Source organism: Hakea prostrata, chromosome 3 (genome assembly GCF_041222555.1).
Source record: "Hakea prostrata isolate BN-2017 chromosome 3, UWA_Hpros_2, whole genome shotgun sequence".
NCBI lineage: Eukaryota > Viridiplantae > Streptophyta > Magnoliopsida > Proteales > Proteaceae > Hakea > Hakea prostrata.
The window spans coordinates 32419397-32434166 of record NC_142602.1 but is presented as its reverse complement, the minus strand read 5'-3'; positions in this window follow the sequence as shown (position 1 = coordinate 32434166).

Sequence of the window (14770 nt, the reverse complement as noted above, 5' to 3'; positions counted from 1 at the left end):
AAGTATCATCGGAACGACCACTAGAGCTATGCATGGGTTTTGCAGGGTGATCGAACTTATGGGTACTAGAAACAGGAACAGAAGGATTCTCCTCTGATTTCCTTTTGTGTTTTGCACCTAAAGAACTTTTCTTCACTATAACCATGATTTCTCTAAGATCATCATGGAAGTTTAAAGAAGAAAAATGAAAAGGAAATACAGAACAAAGACAAAACACCACAGAGGAAAATATAAGACTCTACAAAAACCAAACCATGCTTGCAAACAAAATACAAAGATGCAAAAGAACAAAGAGAAGTTAAAGAAACTTACTTGCTTGGAAACGACTGAGGAGAGGGAAGAAGATCAGGGAAAAGAGCTTCAAAAAGCTAAAACCCAGCTATCGTATCTCAACAGTTGCAGAGAAGAAGATGAAAAAGAGAAGAGAAACAGACGCAAATACGAAATGCAGCAGAACAGAGAGGAGAAGAAGAAGAAGCCTGAGGAGGATGTATATATACATATTCAGATGCTAATCTAAAGGCTGGCATGCATACATCATCAACGGTAAAAATTCATCATTTCCAAATATCTACATCCAACGGCTACTGTAGCGCCTAGATGGACGGTGGGAGATGAAGCGTCTCTTCATCATAATAACGAGCATTTATTGCGAAGCGACAACAATGAAACATGTCAAACAAGGACGAACCCCGAAGAACGTGCATTGATTTACGTGCGCAAAAATGACGGCTATCCATGAGTGGGACGTTACAGATTTCGATAAAGGGGGTGATGGTCGGTCCGACCATGCATCCCCTAAATGAGAAAATAAACTCCCTTGAGCCGAACACACAGTCCTCGACCACAATGGATTGGGGGGCTTATGTTAATGACTAAAATGGTCATTCTGTATCCCCGGTTTGAACTAGCGGTTGCACGATCCGACCATGTTCGCAACCCAACAGGGTCCGACCAGGAGGTTCATGGTAGGACCGACCACACTAATAAATCCATCCGAATAGTAGTATGAGATGGTCTGATGAAGGTAGACTCCTACCACCCAACAACTGGAGAAGAGAGTTAGTTAGGTAAAAGGACTCTTCTAAAGAGTTACTCTCCTACAATAACTCAAAGCAAGGTTATTTCGAATATAACTCTATCACCATACACTATATAAAGACCTCTGGTAAACACTAGAGGGCAGGTAATCATACTTCTTGTGATCAATTACTTGAATTCTCTATTGAGTAGTTGAGATCATATTATTGGTACTGACTTGTTCGTCGGAGACGTACCTCGACCCTTCAAGGTCGAGCTCGTATCTTGCAGGTTCTTGACAGGGAAGGACGAGTGAGATTCCGTATCAACAATAGGTAACTTCATATTAAGAAATAAACAAGATCAATCCACCAATGCTTAGTTCGTGGTAAAATGAGTCATACATATGATATGGGGCTAAACGTCATGTTTACTATATGAATGTCAAGAAGGAGCTCTTTGGCTCATTATTTCTTGGTGCAAATCTGAAATAGTGAATTAATTATATAAATTAATAGTCAAAATTTAAAGTTTTACATGCATCCACATCTACATTTGTTTGGAAGCAAATTTAAATAATAATAATAATAATAAACATGAATAAAAACTTGTGATAGGATTAATTAAGAGTTTTTTATGTGTGAATTTCTTAGTGGACCACAAATTAATGTTGGGTCTCTTTAGTGCAATATATTACGTGTGGGTTCTAGCAAGAGTAACACTTTTAGTCGCCGTTAAGTATATTCAAATTTCAAGCATAGATAGACTAAAATGCCTCTCTTGTTTTATTTTTATTTTTTTTGGATTTTTTTAACCATATAATTAATGCTTAATGATCAATTATCTCTTTTTAAAATTATATATTAGCACAATGTATTAAATAATTTGAGGGGCATTTTGATCATTTTATGTTTAAAAGTTGAATATACTTAATAGCGACTAACGGTGTTAGTCTACTTAAGACCCACACGTAATATATTGCATTGAAAATGACCCTTAGTTTATGGTCCACTAAAGAAACCCACATGTAAAAACACTCGATTAATTAAATAACTAGTCTTTGCGTTGTAATGTTAGCCTTTACACCGGCCAGGAAGCACTACCCAAAAGGCAAGCAACAACTCAACCATTAGACTATTGAGAATGTTATAACAAAAAGTGCACGCAATGCAAGCTATGTTACCAAAAAAAACTGCACCCTAAGTAATGGTATAAAGGAAGTACTTAATAAAGGAATGAGATAACCAAAACTGCTTCTGTCCCTTTGCTATTTCTTCTTCGTAAGTTTGATCTTCTGAACCCTTCTTTCATTCTGTTCCCATGTTCCTAAGTTCTTAACAATCTGGGTGGATCCCTTGTGATTCTCTGCCAGATACATGTTTGGAAAAATCAAATTTCTAATTTGATTTGTCATTTATAGTTATATAAATAAGTAAATATCAGTTACCTCGCATTTTGGATGATCAAACGAAATTTGTTCCTTTCTTAATTGGATTATATCTCTTATTTCCCCCATAAATAAGTAAATATCAGTTACCTCCAACTAGGGGACCCAAAAAAAAATTCAAGTTTTGATCAAAACCCTTGAAATTTCATTGAAACTTGTCGAAATCTGGTTCAACCTAGCTGGACCAATTTGTTCATGAGAAAAAATTTCTCAAATTTTGTGGAAAACATTGGAAATTTCGTGAAAACTTCAAAAATTTTGTAGAAATATAGGACTTTTTCCTGCAAGTTTTGTAGCTTTCCCAAATTTTTTATTTTTTTGTTTCTTTCATGTTTCCACAAATACCACGATAAATACGCCATCCATCAGGACTTCCCTATCCAAATTGTGTATTCCCTCAGACTGGTTATCTTAGGCATGTTAATGACCAGATTTATAAAGTTACAGTTGTCGATTACCTTGACAACCATAGGCATAAAATATCATGAGATGTCTATGTTTGTTGGTTAGACGAGAGGATGTTACATGTATAGTACTACTCAGCTCATATGATGAATCCACCAAGACACTCCTCTTGGCACTGAATTGTACTTTTCTTTTATTATCAGTTACTTTGTATTTGATATTTTGAAGTTTTTTCTATATATTGAATGTTCTATACTTAAGTAATTAAGTTTATAGTGTACTTCTCGGACAACTATACATTGATATTATGTACATTGAATGACATATCTACATTGATTTTTTTTTTTTAGCAAAAATACAGTCAATGTGTTCTTTATGCTCTAATTAGCTTAAATGTAGAGTCTCACCTTCAAATACTCCCTAAAACCTGTCGATTCATGTCAAAAGTTTCACAAAAAAAGTCCTAAGTTTTCTTAAAATTTCTCAGTTTCATACCTGGTTTCCCATTTTCACCTGATCGAAACTTGAGTTTCCCTCGAATTTTTTTCTATGCCCTTAACTACAAAATGCTTTAATTTAAATCCCAAATTACCCTCAAATAACCTAGTAGTTAAAATCTTAAATTACCATCAATTAATATTATTGTTAAAATTATAAAATACCATCTATTAACTTAGCAGCTAAAAACCCTAGATTACGCTCAATTAATTTTATTTTTAAGACTCCAAAATACCACTATGCTCTCCTTTTATAGAGTTTACATGGGATATGAATCTTGATAGAATTTGAATCAAACTCAGAGTTTCTATCTGACTCAACCAATTAGGGTTTTGACGTACTAATGGGACTGGCTTAGAGAGATCAAATGCATAATTCCACTGTTGAATTTGAGGATCAAGAAGTCGTGAAGCTCTCTTCCAAAAATCAACTCCATCGGAAACCGGATGACCGTGTGATTTTAGGGGGAAAAATTATCTGATAGTCAAATTTTCAAAAATATTTACTCAATAAAACATTGTGTAAATTTTTTTTACTTAAATAGATAAAAACAATTATTACCAAATCTTAAATTTTGTCATAATTTTTGCTGTCTAATTAATACTATACCATAAACTATCCAAATGTCCCTCAAGTCTTTTATATAAAAACTTTTGAGAAGCACTTACTAATTCATTTAATCTAGAAACAATTCTAGGGCCAACAACCTCTTGTCTTTTGTAGCTCTTAGTCCTCATATTATTCATCAGTTTCATTGGTTGCAATGATAGACTAAAGGATAATTTGAATAGCTCATGGCAGAATATTATCTAAGCGGAAAAACTTATGACAAGATTTGAGATTTGGTAAATATTTTTAAAAATAGAATCCATTTGAGCAAGATTTTTCTTAAAATATCTTATTGAATAATTTTTTTTTTAAAATCTTACTATTTGAAAAAAAAAATTCATTATTTTAAAGATCTAAAAATATAGAAAAATATAGTTGGAAGGCCTTGAGAATGGATAGGCTGTATATTCATAAAATTCAATCATTCGTTTTGGTAGATTAAATCTCGACCGTTGAAAATTTTTATTTATTAATACTTATTTTCAATTCATATTTCAGTGATTGTGGAATAACATCTTAATTTACTATTCTAGCCAATTAATTATTATGGACCTCGTGCACTCCTCTACCGGCTAAAATACCTAATTTTATAAACCAACACTTTTAAACATTAGCTATAGAGGTGGAAGTGATAGAGGTGGAATTGTGAACCCATCAAATTTTATAAACTAACACTTTTAAACATTAGCTATAGAGGTGGAAGTGATAGTGATGGAAGTGTGGAACCTATCAGGACTGTTTTTTGTCACTTCTTTCACTTTCTTGCTGCACCATAGACGGGTTCCTACCTTTCTTCCCCTACTAAGCTTATTTCCGTTTACATTATTTCTTCTTCTTTTCAATTATTGGGTTATATACATTATTCATTTTCCCCACCAAGGAGCTGCAAATTTATATAAGCTATTTTGTTTTTCTCTCTTTCTCTCTTTCTCTGACTTTCGAAATTGATGAATGAGATTAAAGATGATGAATTGTTTGCGTTAACTAGTCAATTTATGTTAACTTTTTATTGGTATCCTCCCATGTTTCAGTGTCACCTTCATAATTTTACATCCATAATCTTCTCTGATATAATGATATTCGATATTTATAGGCAATTTCATATTAAGAAATAAACAAGATCAATCCACCAATGCTTAATTTGTGGTAAAATGAGTCATACATTTGATATGCGGCTAAACGTCATGTTTACTATATGAATGTCAAGAAGGAGCTCTTTGGCTCATCATTTCTTCGTGCAAAACTAAAATAGTGAATTAATTATATAAATTAATAGTCAAAATTTAAAATTTTACATGCTTCCACATCTACATTTGTTTGGAAGCAAATTTAAATAATAACAATAAACATGTATAAAAACTTGTGATGGGATTAATTATGAGTTTTTTACGTGTGAATTTTTTTTTAATGGACCACAAATTAATGTTGGGTCTTTTTAGTACAATATATTATGTGTGGATTTTAACCAGACTAGCACTCTTAGTCACCATTAAGTATATTCAAATTTCAAGCATAGATGGACTAAAATGTCTCTCATTTTTTTTAATATATATATATATAACTGAGGAGCATTTTGGTCCTTTTATGTTTAAAATTTGAATATACTTAATGCCGCATAATGGTGTTAGTCTACTTAGGATCCATACATAATATATTACATTAAAGAACCCTTACTTTATGGTAGGAAAGTATAAGAAAAAATTCACTACCCAAAACGCACCCTAAGCAATGCTATAAAGGAAGTACTTAGTAAAGGAATGAGATAACCAAAATTATAATCTCCAAAACTGCTTCTATCTCTTTGCTATTTCTTCTTCGTAAGTTTGGTCTTCTGAACCCTTCTTCCATTCTGTTCTCATGTTCCCTATAAGCTAACAAAATGAATGTAAGAGGGTTCTACAGTTAAGAGTATTTTAGGGTTTTGAAGAAATGTTTAATACTATGAATATAATTTAACTGAAAAAGCTAACAAAATGGATGTAAGAGGGACTTAACAATCCGGGTGGTTCCCTTGTGATTCTCTGCCAGATACATTTTTGAAAAAATCAAATTTCTAATTTGATTTGTCAATTTATAGTTATATAAATAAGTAAATATCATTTGCCTCCCTTCTTGGATGATCAAATGGAATTTGTTCCTTTCTTAATTGGATTATATCACTTATTTCCCCTCTTACATCCATTTTTTTAGCTTTTTCAGTTAAATTATATTCATAGTATTAAATATTTCTTTGAAATCCTAAAATACTCTTAACCATAGAACAAATTCAGTCGAAACCTACGAAATTTCTCATTTTGGGAACTTCAAAACAAAAAATTAGGGGACCGAAAAAATCTCAAGTTTTTATCAAAACCGTCGAAATTTCGTTGAAACTTGTCGAAACCTGGTTCAACCTAGCGGACTAGCTGGTTCATGAGAAGAAGAAAAAATTCCAAAATTTCGTGGGAAACATGGAAAATTTCGTGAAAACTTGAAAATTTTCGTGGAAACTTGGGAAATTTAATAGTAACCTGAGACTTTTTCCTACAAGTTTTATAGCTTTTCCAAATTTTTTATTTTTTTGTTTATTTCATGTTTCCACAAATACCAAAACTAATACCCCTTCTATCAGGATTCCCTATCTAAATTGCGTATTTCACCAGACTGGTTATCCAAATTTTTGGAAGTGAAAATTGTAGAGGATGTGAATCCAATACTACTTACTTATATCTTATATGAATTGATTGAATAGTAAATACCAATGTCAAAACTGGAGAAGGCAGAATTTACCAAAAAAAAAAAAAATTGGAGAAGGATGAAGAGCCAATTAGAGAAGGAGGGGGAGGAGATAGCAAAGAATTAACATAAACGTACAAAAAATTAGTTATGTACGTTACTCAGATTTAGAATCTTGACCAACAATGGCACACATGTCAAAGACAAATTGATGTGTAACTGGTATCATCAGGGAATCTGGATCACCTCCCCGTCGGGGGAGCAGTTTGTGCTCCCCAATGGCTTTACCACCACAAAATACAGTGGGCCCCATAGGTGAAAAAATAAGAAAATATTTTGAAAAAAAAAAACTCATTTTTTCACTTGTGGGCCCCACTGTATTTTGTGCTGGTAAAGCTCTATGCTCCCCTGATGGGGAGAAGATCCGGACTCTCATCGGGGGGTGGGTACCTCGGTCAAAGTAGAATTGATCTGTAGGTGTGTAACTACATAGCGTAGGTCATATTATTCCTACCAGGAAAATATAATTATTTTCAAAAAAAGAAATCTAATGAGCCATGTCTTAACGTAAGAGGATGACCTTATAATGTTAATGGAGATTTTTCGATGCCATCCCTTCAGTTACTCCCAATATTAATGTCATCTCTCAATTGCCCATTTTATTAGTTAGACCTTTATTTATTAACATCATTAGTTTTAATTAATTTTTGTTTATTAATTCCCAGTATTATCCTGACATTCTAAGTTTTAAAAGACTATCGATAAATCATATCTTCCAAAGTTTACGAGTATTTTGATTGGAAGGATAAAAAGTCACTAATATAGAGGGAGACGAAAATTTGAGTAGATTGTAAGTTTTTCATTCAAGATTATTCTTGTCCTTTTGAAATATATAACTTGTCTATAGCAGCACTTCACTTCGATTTCCTAACAACAATGATGGTTTTTAACATATTTCACCGTATAAGGGGTGTGATTGATAAATTGAAATAATTCAAAAGGTAACATTAATATTAGGGGATAACTCAGGGGATGGCACGTAAAATTTTCCTGATTTGAGCCCTGGCTAGTGAGGGTGCAGCCTAAGATGAGATGTCATAAAAGGGTTTTTTTGAGATGTACATGTAAAAGAAAAATAGATTACAAAAAAATATATATACTTTAGTCAATACACATCCATATTGGATACAACCGGCACCATACATATCAATACATCTCTGTATTGAATTATACTAAAATACATAACCTAGTACGAGACGATACCTCTACTGAAATCACAAGAACGATCTGTAGAAATTCTCACCACAATTCCGAGGAGCTTGCTATGGAACTCATCTAATGGCTCTACCAATCTAAAGAGCCAATTGACATTTATGATTTGAAGATATGCTTGTCGAGACCATGAAAGTTTCTTTAAAAAGCCAGATTGAGGATGATAGCATTGCGGAGGTAGCAGAACTGTTGATGGTTATGCATCAAGGTTGTTTGCAAGCTAATTATTATGAGTCAATTGAGAAGCTGAGGAAATCTAGCTCACTGGCAGAAGCTGTTTCTCAATGCAGAGAGATGGTAATTATATAATTGATGCGTCCAAAATCTACTTAGCCTTTAGATTCTTGAGGAATGACATGCAAAACAGTGTTAGATGTGGCCCGACCATGGGGTCGGGAGGCCACCTCCGAAAGCTAAGTCAGTAGTGGAACTAATCACAAAGCTCTCGTGAATTGCAGAGCTTGAATTGAATATAATAGTGAGGCAAACGATTTAGATACCTCCGTTGGGTGTAATGCTTTAAGTTTATATAAGATTTACCTCCCTTCCTTGACCGTTGGATTCATTCGTACCTCCTCTTGATGGCCGTTCGATCTTAGAGTTTTACTCCTTTTTTGTAGATAGTGGCAGTTTCCATGATTAACACGATCACCTCCCTTCGCATAATGGGAATTTCTGTTTATAACTCAATCAGTCATCGCAAAGTCCATGGAATCATGCTCATCTCCTCAACCGCAAGGTTCCTTCTTCCCCACATAATTGTCTGGTTCGAACTTCTGGCAAATCTCGACCATGGTTTAACCATTCCCGACTGAAATTTATTACCCAACCACAGTCAGACCTGATTCGGTGCTATTTTATCCCTGTCAATAATACCAATGATGATGGACTTAGAGCCAAAGCCAGAGTCTAGGTCTATGTTGGTGGATTTGCAGAGGCCGTCAAAAACCATGCCATTGCAGCCCGAAGATGGTTGGACGCTTTAAGAGAAGTTAAAATGAAGAGCTTGAGTTTGCGTCTGCCCCTTTCTCGAGTTACAGGGTTTAATTTGCAGGATTTTATGCATCATTATCCATGAATAGTGATTACCTAATCATCAACCAAGCCAAACCAAACCAAACCGTCTTTCTCACAGGTCCTTGCTTCACATTAGTATTAATGGACAATATTAGGTTGATCAAAATTGACTTAGAAAGAAAGAATGTCTCACTGTTACAGGAAAAAGAAATTTCTATATAGCAAAAGCCATAGGGACTTCTTGAAATAGGATGTTAAAGAGTGAGCAGTAAGCAGCAGCTATCCATCTTAGACTCCCTAGAAAAACTTGGCTGAGACTAAATTCCACCTAGATTTCTTGCCATTCAAACTTAGCATAACTCTTTGCCCAACTAGATCGTTATTTCATCAAAAATTTAAACTACAACTCAACAGTGTTGGGTTTGTGATAAAATCACTTTATCCCTTTTTGAGTTCAAATTTGAATTTGGTGGGTCTTACTTAACGTTAAACATGGGTTAGGTGTTTGGTATAATTAAGAGGGCTTTGGGAGAGGTAAATAAGGTGAGAAAAAGAGAGTTTCTAGGGAGTTCTAAAGTGGGTTTTGAGTAAAAACGGGATTGAGCTTTTAAAACTCTTCTTCTTCTTGTGGTTTTGCAAGAAAATGGTTTTTTCTCTCTTGTGTTATTCTCCATTGCAACTCTATTGAAACTTAAGCTTGGATTGAAGGGTTTTTTTCAAGGCTTAAGGTGGAAGGGTATTTTCAAGGAAGTTTGAGTGGTGGTGTAACCGGTTGAGGTAACATTGTATTATTCTCAAATCTTGTACTATTTTGAAGATTAAAAAAGTGAAATCCCTCTCCATGGATATACATTATCTTGATTATTTCGGATTAGTGAACCACGTAAAATTCTTTTGTGTTGTTTGCATTTATCTTCATTCTTGTGGTGGTTTTTTGTTATTTGTTTTGTGATTGTTTTCAACTTATTTGAACAAGTTCCTTAGTTTATTTATTCATTTGGGTGATTTGTTTAATTACCCGGTTCCTTGGATTGGGTCTTGTCTTTTACAATTGGTATCAAAGCATAGATTTTATACATTTATTTTGGAGACAATGAGTACTCATACATTTAGGGTGGATCAATTTGATGGAAAGACAAATTTTGAGCTATAAAAAATGAAGATGAAAGATTTGTTAATTCAAAATGGTTGTCACAAAGCATTGTTGGGAAAAAATAAGAAACTGGAGAGAATGAAAGATAATGATTGGGAAGAGATAGATTTCAAAGTCATGTCTACTATTCAATTGAACTTGTCCAATGAAGTTTTGTCATGAAAAATCGGCGATAAATTTTTGGTCAAAATTGGAAAGCATCTACCAAACAAAATCTCCCTCAAATAGAATTTTCTTTAAGAATGAAGGATGGTTCAAATATTTATAATCATTTGAATGAGTTTAACAATATACTTTGTCAATTGGAAAATGTTGAAGAAAAGATGAAGGAAGAAGACAAGGCGGTGATTTTACTTTGCACTCTACTGGAATCTTATAATCATTTAATAACAACCTTAAGTTGTAGTAAGGGGGATTCTCTTGACTTTGATTCGGTTTGTAGTACATTACTTGCCGATGAACTCTAGAAAAAGGCTTCTTTGGGAAGTTCTATGAAGATGGGTTCGGAAGCTAATATGATAATGGGTAAAAGCAAGGGACGTCATGATTCTTCAAAAGGTTCTTCAAAAAACAAATCAAGACATTGTTCTAAATCCAAGGGGCATGATGGCAAGTATAATTATCGGTTTTATGGAGAAAGTGGACATCTTAAAAAGAATTGTTTCAAAGAAAGAAAAATGATTCTAACTCGGGAAATGAAAAAAGTAAAGAGATTTTTGGTAAACATTCTAAGGAGGCAAATCAAGTTGTAGCTATCACATCTAATATTATCAAAGATGAAGTGTTGCTAGTGGGTTGTAATTCAGAATTTCACCAAAATTGGGTTCTTGACACCGGTGCAACACATCATATGTGTCCACACAAATCTTGGTTTAACACATATGAGCCATGTGAAGGAGGATCGGTGAAGATGAGGAATGATTCCACTAGTATAACACTTGGCATTGGATCGGTACATTTGAAGATGTTTGATAGCATTGTTCGCACACTTGAAAATGTTAGACATGTTCTGGACATGACAAAGGTTTGATTTCTTTACCTACTTTGGAGAAAGAATGTTTTAAATTTTCCGGAGGAAATGGAATCCTCAAAGTTTCAAGAGATGCTCTTGTTATCATGAAGGGAATCCGGGTTGATCTCTTGTACAAGTTGTTGGGTAGTTTCATTATTGATGATGTTGCAAATGTGACGGTTGAGAAAGGAGATGTTCCTTTAGGTTATGGCATCGAAGACTTAGGCACATGAATGAAAAAGGTAAGAAAATTTTGATGGAAAAGAAACTTATCCTAAATCTAAATTTTTTAGAGAATGAATTTTGTAAGCATTGTGTCTATGGGAAGCATCATAAAAGGGCTTTTAAAGCCGATATGCACACAAGTAAGGGGATTGTTGATTATATTCACTCGAATGTTTAGGGTCCATCACCGGATTTGATCTTATGGTGGTGCTCAATACTTTGTTATTTTCATTGATAATTTTTCAAGGAAAGTATGGGTGACAATTCTCAAGTCAAAGAGTGATGTGTTAATAGAACTTCAAGGTTGAGGTGGAGAAAACAACCGGTAGGAGCATCAAAGTTTTAATAACAGATAATGGAATGGAATATGCAAAGAATGAATTTTGTAGTTTTTGCAAAGAGGTAGGAATTGTATGGCATCATACGGTTGTGCATACTCCACAACAAAATGGAGTGGTGGAGCGCATGAATAGAACATTGATGGAGAGAGTTCGGGCTATGATTAACAATGCAAACTTGGAGAAAGAATTGTGGGCAAAAGCGTTGTTGACGGCATGCTATCTTGTGAATAAATCTCCTTCAATGACTTTAGGTGGAAAGACTCCAAATGAGGTATAGCATGGAACTCCTTGTGATTATTCGGATTTGAAAATTTTTGGATGTGATGCATATGCTTTGATTCCAAGTTGTCAAATGAGCAAGTGATCCAAAATTCAAGAAGTGCATTTTTGTAGAATATAGTAAGAATGTGAAAGGGTATCGGTTATGGGATCCTAGTACCCATAAGATCATTATAAGTCATGATATACATTTTGATGAATCATCTATGTTGATTAAGGGGGTGGAAAAAAACGTAGTGAAGAAAAATCAATTGTTGAGGATACCCATGAACTTCACATATAACCTACGAGTTCTTCAAATGAGGATGCTAATGATGATGATGATGTTATGGATCTTGATAATCAAGATGTACAAGGAGAAATTCAAGAAGAAACACCGATTGGCGTTGAAAAAGAAATTGTGGTACCTTTGGAAGAAAGGCCTACAAGACAAACTCATTTGTAGGAAAGGTACAAGGATTGTGTTGATCCAAATACTCTAAGAGCTTTGGTGGCATTAAATGAAGAACCAAATACATTTCTTGATGCCATCAATGCGGATGATGCAAAGCATCAGAAGGATGCAATGAAGGAAGAGTTTCAAGCACTTCAAAGAACAAGACATGGGATTTGGTAGAATTGCCAAAGGGAAGAAAAGACATTGGTTGTAAATGGGTGTGCAAACTCAAGAGAGGTATAAGGCAAGGCTTGTTGCCCAAGGCTTTGCACGAAAGGAAGGTATAAATTTCTTTGAAGTATTTGCCCCGTTGTGAAGTTGATGACTATTAGGTTGGTGCTTGGACTTATTGCTATGCATGACTTGGAGCTTGAACAAATGGATGTAAAAACAACGTTTTTACATGGTGATCTCCTTGAAGAAGTGTACATGAGGCAACCGGAAGGATTTGTTGAGAAAGGCAAAAGGAAGCTCGTGTGCAAGTTAAAGAAGTCCTTATATGGACTTAAACAAGTTTCAAGACAATGGTACAAAACTTTTTGACTCCTTCATTTTAAGTCTTGGTTATAAAAGAAGTGAATATGATCATTGTTTATACATTAAGTTCTTTGATGATGGTTCATATGTGATTTTAGTTTTATATGTGGATGATATGCTATTAGTGGCGAAGAATAAAGCTAAAATTAAAGAGCTCAAAGGATGTTTGAGCAAGAGGTTTGAAATGAAGGATCTTGGTCAAGCCAAACAAATTCTTAAAGTTGAAATTCAAAGAGATAGAATGAATGGGACTTTTATCACTTTCACAAAAGTCCTTTATGAAGAAAATTCTTGAGAAGATTGGTAAATGTAAAGAAAATGCGGTTTCAACTCCATTGGGATCACATTTCAAATTATCTTCCAATGATAGCCTAATACGGAAGATGAAAAGGGCAAGATGTCCTTATGCAAGTCTAGTTGGGAGCTTAATGTTTCTAATGGTGTGCATTAGGCCGGATATTGCTCATGCAATTGGTGTGTTGAGTAGGTTTAAAGCAAATTTCGAAAAGAAGCATTGGGAGGCGACAAAATGGGTGCTTTGATATTTGAGAAGCACAAGTGACTATCACATTTAGCAAATTCAAGGTTATGTGAATGCTAGTTATTGTGATGATCGTGATAAGAGGCGATCTACAATGGGGTATGTTTTCAAGTATTGCAATGGTCCAATAAGTTGGATGTCTAAGCTTCAAGCGACAGTAGCATATCAACTACCGAAGCGGAATACATGGCGGCAACGGAAGCTTGTAAAGAAGCGATGTGGCTTCAAGGTTTGATGGGTGAGATTGGGATTGAGTCAAAATGTATGCATTTGTTTTGTGATAATATGAGTGCAATTTACTTAGCCAAGAATCTAGTACATTACAAGAGGACAAAGCATATATTGGTACAATATCATTACATTCAAGAAGTCATTAAAGACGGAAGGATCCGATTGTTAAAAGTTGAAACCAATGAGAATGTGGCGGATATGCTTACTAAGGTTGTCCAAGGAGAGAAGTTGAATTAGTGTCTATCTTCTCTTAGTTTCAAGAAACATGATTTGGCAAGTAAGTGCTTTCCATCAAGATGAAGATTGTTGGATTTGTGATAAAAATCACTTTATCCCTTTTTAAGTTCAAATTTGAATTTAGTGGGTCCCACTTAGTGTTAAATATGGGTTAGGTGTTTGGCATAACTAAGAGGACCTTGGGAGAGGTAAATAAGGTGAGAAAAAGAGAGTTTCTAGGGAGTTCTAAAGTGGGTTTTGAGTAAAAACGGGATTGAGCTTTTAAAACTCTTCTTCTTCTTGTGGTTTTGCAAGAAAATGGTTTTTTCTCTCTTGTGTTCCTCTCCATTGCAACTCTATTGAAGCTTGAGCTTAGATTGAAGAGTTTTCTTCAAGAGCTTAAGGTGGAAGGGTATTTTCAAGGAAGTTTGAGTGGTGGTGTGACCGGTTGAGATAACATTGTATTATTCTCAAATCTTGTACTATTTTGAAGATTAAAATAGTGAAATCCCTCCCCGTGGATGTAGCTAATCTCGATTATTTCGGATTAGTGAACCACGTAAAATTCTTATGTATTGTGTGCATTTCTCTTTCATTCTTGTGGTAGTTTGTTGTTATTTGCTTTGTGATTGTTTTCAACTTATTTGCACAAGATCCTTAGTTTATTTTGTTTATTTTGGTGATTTGTTTAATTATCCGGTTCCTTGGATTGGATCTTGTCTTCTACAAACAGCACAATGCACCATTAAACAGGGGCGGACCCACTAAGGGGCCACCCCCCCCCCCCATTTTTAAATTTTTTTATAATTTCCTTAG